General features: G+C 29.0%; 1 non-coding gene across 1 annotated transcript; it reads left to right on the forward strand.

The window, feature by feature from the left end:
• Positions 1-410: 410 nt before the first annotated feature.
• TRNAC-GCA (transfer RNA cysteine (anticodon GCA)) lies at positions 411-482 on the forward strand. The gene has a single exon. It is a non-coding gene; the product is annotated as a tRNA-Cys (tRNA).
• The last annotated feature ends 5,927 nt before the right edge of the window (positions 483-6,409 follow it).

Genomic DNA, 6,409 nt, shown 5'->3' on the forward strand with positions numbered 1-6,409 from the left:
AATCACTCGAGCCTAGAACTGGAGAACCTCGAACCGCGAACCGCGCTCAACTCTACTGAACATAGCACAAGTTTTATTTAAACGTGACTTATGAAGTAAATTTGCTTTCTTTCTATAAAGTTTAAATAAGAAAATTAAGGAATAAAATGGAAAATTCTTTCTTTTAAATGGTGATTAAAAAAATTATGTAAATCGTTTCATTTAATACATCGGACTCTAAAACAAAGAGTCATTCTGTGTAATAAAAATTCTTGAGTATTTTGTGTGCTTTATGCAATCATCAAAGTCTTTTTTGGAAAGACTAAAGCACATAAGAGTAAAGGAAGTGCACCACAATGTAAAAGTTTCTAAAAATCTTTAAATTTTATGTATCAAAAACAAAAAAACATTATTTCTTTTATTAATATGTAGGGGGTATAGCTCAGTGGTAGATTATTTGACTGCAGATCAAGAGGTCCTTGGTTCAAATCCGAGTGCCCCCTGTAGTATGGTTTTCATAAAAATGTAACCTTTTTCACACCTTACAATAATATCAGTTAGACAGCTTATCCATAATAGGTTGAACTTAGAACAAGTTTTATTTAATTGTGACTTATGAAGTAAATTAGCTTTCTTTCTATAAAGTTTAAATAAGAAAATTAAGGAATAAAACGGAAAATTCTTTCTTTTAAATAGTGATTAAAAAAATTATGTAAATCGTTTCATTTAATACATCGGACTCTCTAAAACAAAGAGTCATTCTGTGTAATAAAAATTCTTGAGTATTTTTTGTGCTTTATGCAATCATCAAAGTCTTTTTTGGAAAGACTAAAGCACATCAGAGTAAAGGAAGTGCACCACAATGTAAAAAATTCCAAAAATCTTTAAATTTTATGTATCAAAAATAAAAAAACATTATTTCTTTTATTGGTATGTAGGGGGTATAGCTCAGTGGCAGAGCTTTTGACTGCAGATCAAGAGGTCCTTGGTGCAAATCCGAATGCCCCCTGTAGTATGGTTTTCATAAAAATGTAACCTTTTTCACACCTTTCAATAATATCATTTAGACAGCTTATCCATATCAGGCTGAACTTAGCACAACTTTTGTTTAAACATGACTTATGAAGTAAATTTGCTCTCTTTCTATAAAGTTTAAATAAGAAAATTAGGGAATAATATGAAAAATTCTTTCTTTTAAATGGTGATTAAAAAATTATGTAAATCGTTTCATTTAATACATCGGACTCTCTAAAACAAAGAGTTATTCTGTGTAATAAAAATTCTTGAGTATTTTGTGTGCGTTATGCAATCATCAAAGTCTTTTTTGGAAAGACGAAAGCACATCAGAGTAAAGGAAGTGCACCACAATGTAAAAGTTTCTAAAAATCTTAAAATTTTTTGTATCAAAAACAGAAAAACATTATTTCTTTTATTAATTTGTAGGGGGTATAGCTCAGTGGCAGAGCATTTGACTGCAGATCAAGAGGTCCTTGGTGCAAATCCGAGTGCCCCCTGTAGTATGGTTTTCATAAAAATGTAACAATTTTCACACCTTTTAATGATATCATTTAGACAGCTTATCCATATCAGGCTGAACTTAGCACAAGTTTTATTTAAACGTGACTTATGAAGTAAATTGGCTTTCTTTCTATAAAGTTTAAATAAGAAAATTAAGGAATAAAATGGAAAATTATTTCTTTTAAATAATGATTAAAAAAATTATGTAAATCGTTTCATTTAATACATCGGACTCTCTAAAACAAAGAGTTATTCTGTGTAATAAAAATTCTTGAGTATTTTGTGTGCGTTATGCAATCATCAAAGTCTTTTTTGGAAAGACGAAAGCACATCAGAGTAAAGGAAGTGCACCACAATGTAAAAGTTTCTAAAAATCTTTAAATTTTTTGTATCAAAAACAAAAAAACATTATTTCTTTTATTAGTATGTAGTGGGTGCAGGTCAGTGGCAGAGGATTTGACTGCGGATCAAGAGGTCCTTGGTTCAAATCCGAGTGTCCCCTGTAGAATGGTTTTCATAAAAATGTAACCTTTTTCACACCTTACAATAATATCAGATATACAGCCTATCCATAATAGGTTGAACTTAGCACAAGTTTTATTTAAACGTGACTTATGAAGTAAATTTGCTTTCTTTCTATACAGTTTAAATAAGAAAATTAAGGAATAAAATGGAAAATTCTTTCTTTTAAATAGTGATTAGGAAAATTATGTAAATCGTTTAATTTAATACATCGGACTCTCTAAAACACAGAGTTTTTCTGTGTAATAAAAATTCTTGAGTATTTTGTGTGCTTTATACAATCATCAAAGTCTTTTTTTTGGAAAGACTAAAGCACATCAGAGTAAAGGAAGTGCACCACAATGTAAAAGTTTCTAAAAATCTTTAAATTTTATGTATCAAAAACAAAAAACATTATTTCTTTTCTTAATATGTAGGGGGTATAGCTCAGTGGAGAGCATTTGACTGCAGATGAAGAGGTCCATGGTTCAAATCCGAGTGCCCCCTGTAGTATGGTTTTCATAAAAATGTAACCTTTTTCACACCTTACAATTATATCAGTTAGACAGCTTATCCATAATAGGTTGAACTTAGCACAAGTTTTATTTAAACATGACTTATGAAGTAAATTTGCTTTCTTTCTATAAAGTTTAAATAAGAAAATGAAGGAATAAAATAGAAAATTATTTCCTTTAAATAGTGATTAAAAAAATTATGTAAATCGTTTCATTTAATACATCGGACTCTCTAAAACAAAGAGTCATTCTGTGTAATAAAAATTCTTGAGTATTTTGTGTGCTTTATGCAATCATCAAAGTCTTTTTTGGAAAGACTAAAGCACATCAGAGTAAAGGAAGTGCACCACAATGTAAAAGTTTCTAAAAATCTTCAAATTTTATGTATCAAAAACAAAAAAACATTATTTCTTTTATTAATATGTAGGGGGTATAACTCAGTGGCAGAGCATTTAACTGCAGATCATGAGGTCCTTGGTTCAAATCCGAGTGCCCCCTGTAGTATGGGTTTCATAAAAATGTAACAATTTTCAAACCTTTCAATAATATCATTTAGACAGCTTATCCATATCAGGCTGAACTTAGCACAAGTTTTATTTAAACGTGACTTATGAAGTAAATTTGCTTTCTTTCTATAAAGTTTAAATAAGAAAATTAAGGAATAAAATGGAAAATTCTTTCTTTTAAATAGTGATTAAAAAAATTATGTAAATCGTTTCATTTAATATATTGGACTCTCTAAAACAAAGAGTCATTCTGTGTAATAAAAATTCTTGAGTATTTTGTGTGCTTTATGCAATCATCAAGTCTTTTTTTTTGAAAGACTAAAGCACATCAGAGTAAAGGAAGTGCACCACAATGTAAAAGTTTCTAAAAATCTTTAAATTTTATGTATCAAAAACAAAAAAACATTATTTCTTAGTTAGTATGTAGGGGGATAGCTCAGTGGCAGAGCATTTGATTGCAGATCAATAGGTTCTTGGTTCAAATCCGAGTGCCCCCTGTAGAATGGTTTTCATAAAAATGTAACCTTTCTGACACCTTACAATAATATCAGTTAGACAGCTAATCCATAATAGGTTGAACTTAGAACAAGTTTTATTTAAACGTGACTTATGAAGTAAATTTGCTTTCTTTCTATAAAGTTTAAATAGGAAAATTAAGGAATAAAATGGAAAATTCTTTCTTTTAAATGGTGATTAAAAAAATTATGTAAATCGTTTCATTTAATACATCGGACTCTCTAAAACAAAGAGTCATTCTGTGTAATAAAAATTCTTGAGTATTTTGTGTGCTTTATGCAATCATCAAATCTTTTTTTTGGAAAGACTAAAGCACATCATTGTAAAGGAAGTGCACCACAATGTAAAAGTTTCTAAAAATCTTTAAATTTTATGTGTCAAAAACAAAAAAACATTATTTCTTTTATTAATATGTAGGGGGTATAGCTCAGTGGAGAGCATTTGACTGCAAATGAAGAGGTTCTTGGTTCAAATCAGAGTGCACCCTGTAATATGGTTTTCATAAAAATGTAACAGTTTTCAAGCCTTTTAATAATATCATTTAGACAGCTTATCCACATCAGGCTGAACTTAGCACAAGTTTTATTTAAACGTGACTTATGAAGTAAATTTGCTTTCTTTCTATAAAGTTTAAATAAGAAAATTAAGGAATAAAACGGAAAATTCTTTCTTTTAAATAGTGATTAAAAAAATTATGTAAATCGTTTCATTTAATACATCGGACTCTCTAAAACAAAGAGTCATTCTGTTTAATAAAAATTCTTGAGTATTTTGTGTGCTTTATGCAATCATCAATGTCTTTTTTGGAAAGACTAAAGCACATCAGAGTAAAGGAAGTGCACAACAATGTAAAAGTTTCTAAAAATCTTTATATTTTATGTATCAAAAACAAAAAAACATTATTTCTTTTATTAGTATGTAGGGAGTATAGCTCAGTGGCAGAGCATTTGATTGCAGATCTATAGGTCCTTGGTCTAAATCCGAGTGCCCCCTGTAGAATGGTTTTAATAAAAATGTAACCTTTTTCACACCTTACAGTAATATCGGTTAGACAGCTTATCCATTAAAGGTTGAACTTAGAACAAGTTTTATTTAAACGTGACTTATGAAGTAAATTTGCTTTCTTTCTATAAAGTTTAAATAAGAAAATTAAAAAATAAAATGGAAAATTCTTTCTTTTAAATGGTGATTAAAAAAATTATGTAAATCGTTTCATTTAATACATCGGACTCTCTAAAACAAAGAGTCATTCTGTGTAATAAAAATTCTCGAGTATTTTGTGTGCTTTATGCAATCATCAAGTCTTTTTTTTGGAAAGACTAAAGCACATCATTGTAAAGGAAGTGCACCACAATGTAAAAGTTTCTAAAAATCTTTAAATTTTATGTATCAAAAACAAAAAAACATTATTTCTTTTATTAATATGTAGGGGGCATAGCTCAGTGGAGAGCATTTGACTGCAGATGAAGAGGTCCTTGGCTCAAATCCGAGTGCCCCCTGGAGTATGGTTTTCATAAAATGTAACAATTTTCAAATCTTTCAATAATATCATTTAGACAGCTTATCCATATCAGGCTGAACTTAGCACAAGTTTTCTTTAAACGTGACTTATGAAGTAAATTTGCTTTCTTTCTATAAAGTTTAAATAAGAAAATTAAGGAATAAAATGGAAAATTCTTTCTTTTAAATAGTGATTAAAAAAATTATGTAAATCGTTTCATTTAATACATCGAACTCTCTAAAACAAAGAGTCATTCAGTGTAATAAAAATTCTTGAGTATTTTGTGTGCTTTATGCAATCATCAAAGTCTGTTTTGGAAAGACTAAAGCACATCAGAGTAAAGGAAGTGCACCACAATGTAAAGGTTTCTAAAAATCTTCAAATTTTATGTATCAAAAACAAAAAAACATTATTTATTTTATTAATATGTAGGGGGTGTATCTCAGTGGCAGAGCATTTGACTGCAAATCAAGAGGTCCTTAGCTCAAATCCATGTACCCCCAGCAGTATGGTTTTCATAAAAATGTAACCTTTTTCACACCTTACAATAATATCAGTTATACAGCTTATCCATAATAGGTTGAACTTAGCACAAGTTTTATTTAAACATGACTTATGAAGTAAATTTGCTTTCTTTCTATAAAGTTTAAATAAGAAAATGAAGGAATAAAATGGAAAATTATTTCCTTTAAATAGTGATTAAAAAAATTTTGTAAATCGTTTCATTTAATACATCGGACTCTCTAAAACAAAGAGTCATTCTGTGTAATAAATATTCTTGAGTATTTTGTGTGCTTTATGCAATCATCAAAGTCTTTTTTGGAAAGACTAAAGCACATCAGAGTACAGGAAGTGCACCATAATGTTAAAGTTTCTTAAAATCTTTAAATTTTATGTATCAAAAACAAAAAAACATTATTTCTTTCATTAATATGTAGGGGGTATATCTCAGTGGCAGAGCATTTGACTGCAGATCAAGAGGTCATTGGTTCAAATCCGAGTGCCCCCTATAAAATGGTTTTCATAAAAATGTAACAATTTTCACACCTTTCAATAATATCATTTTGACAGCTTATCCATATCAGGCTGAACTTAGCACAAGTTTTATTTAAACATGACTTATGAAGTAAATTTGCTTTCTTTCTATAAAGTTTAAAGAAGAAAATTAAGGAATAAAATGGAAAATTCTTTCTTTTAAATGGTGATTTAAAAAATTATGTAAATCGTTTCATTTAATACATCGGACTCTCTAAAACAAAGAGTCATTCTGTGTAATAAAAATTCTTGAGTATTTTGTGTGCTTTATGCAATCATCAAAGTCTTTTTTGGAAAGACTAAAGCACATCAGAGTAAAGGAAGTGCACCACAATGTA

This window comes from Anomaloglossus baeobatrachus, chromosome 1, assembly GCF_048569485.1.
Source record: "Anomaloglossus baeobatrachus isolate aAnoBae1 chromosome 1, aAnoBae1.hap1, whole genome shotgun sequence".
Taxonomy (NCBI): Eukaryota; Metazoa; Chordata; class Amphibia; order Anura; family Aromobatidae; genus Anomaloglossus; species Anomaloglossus baeobatrachus.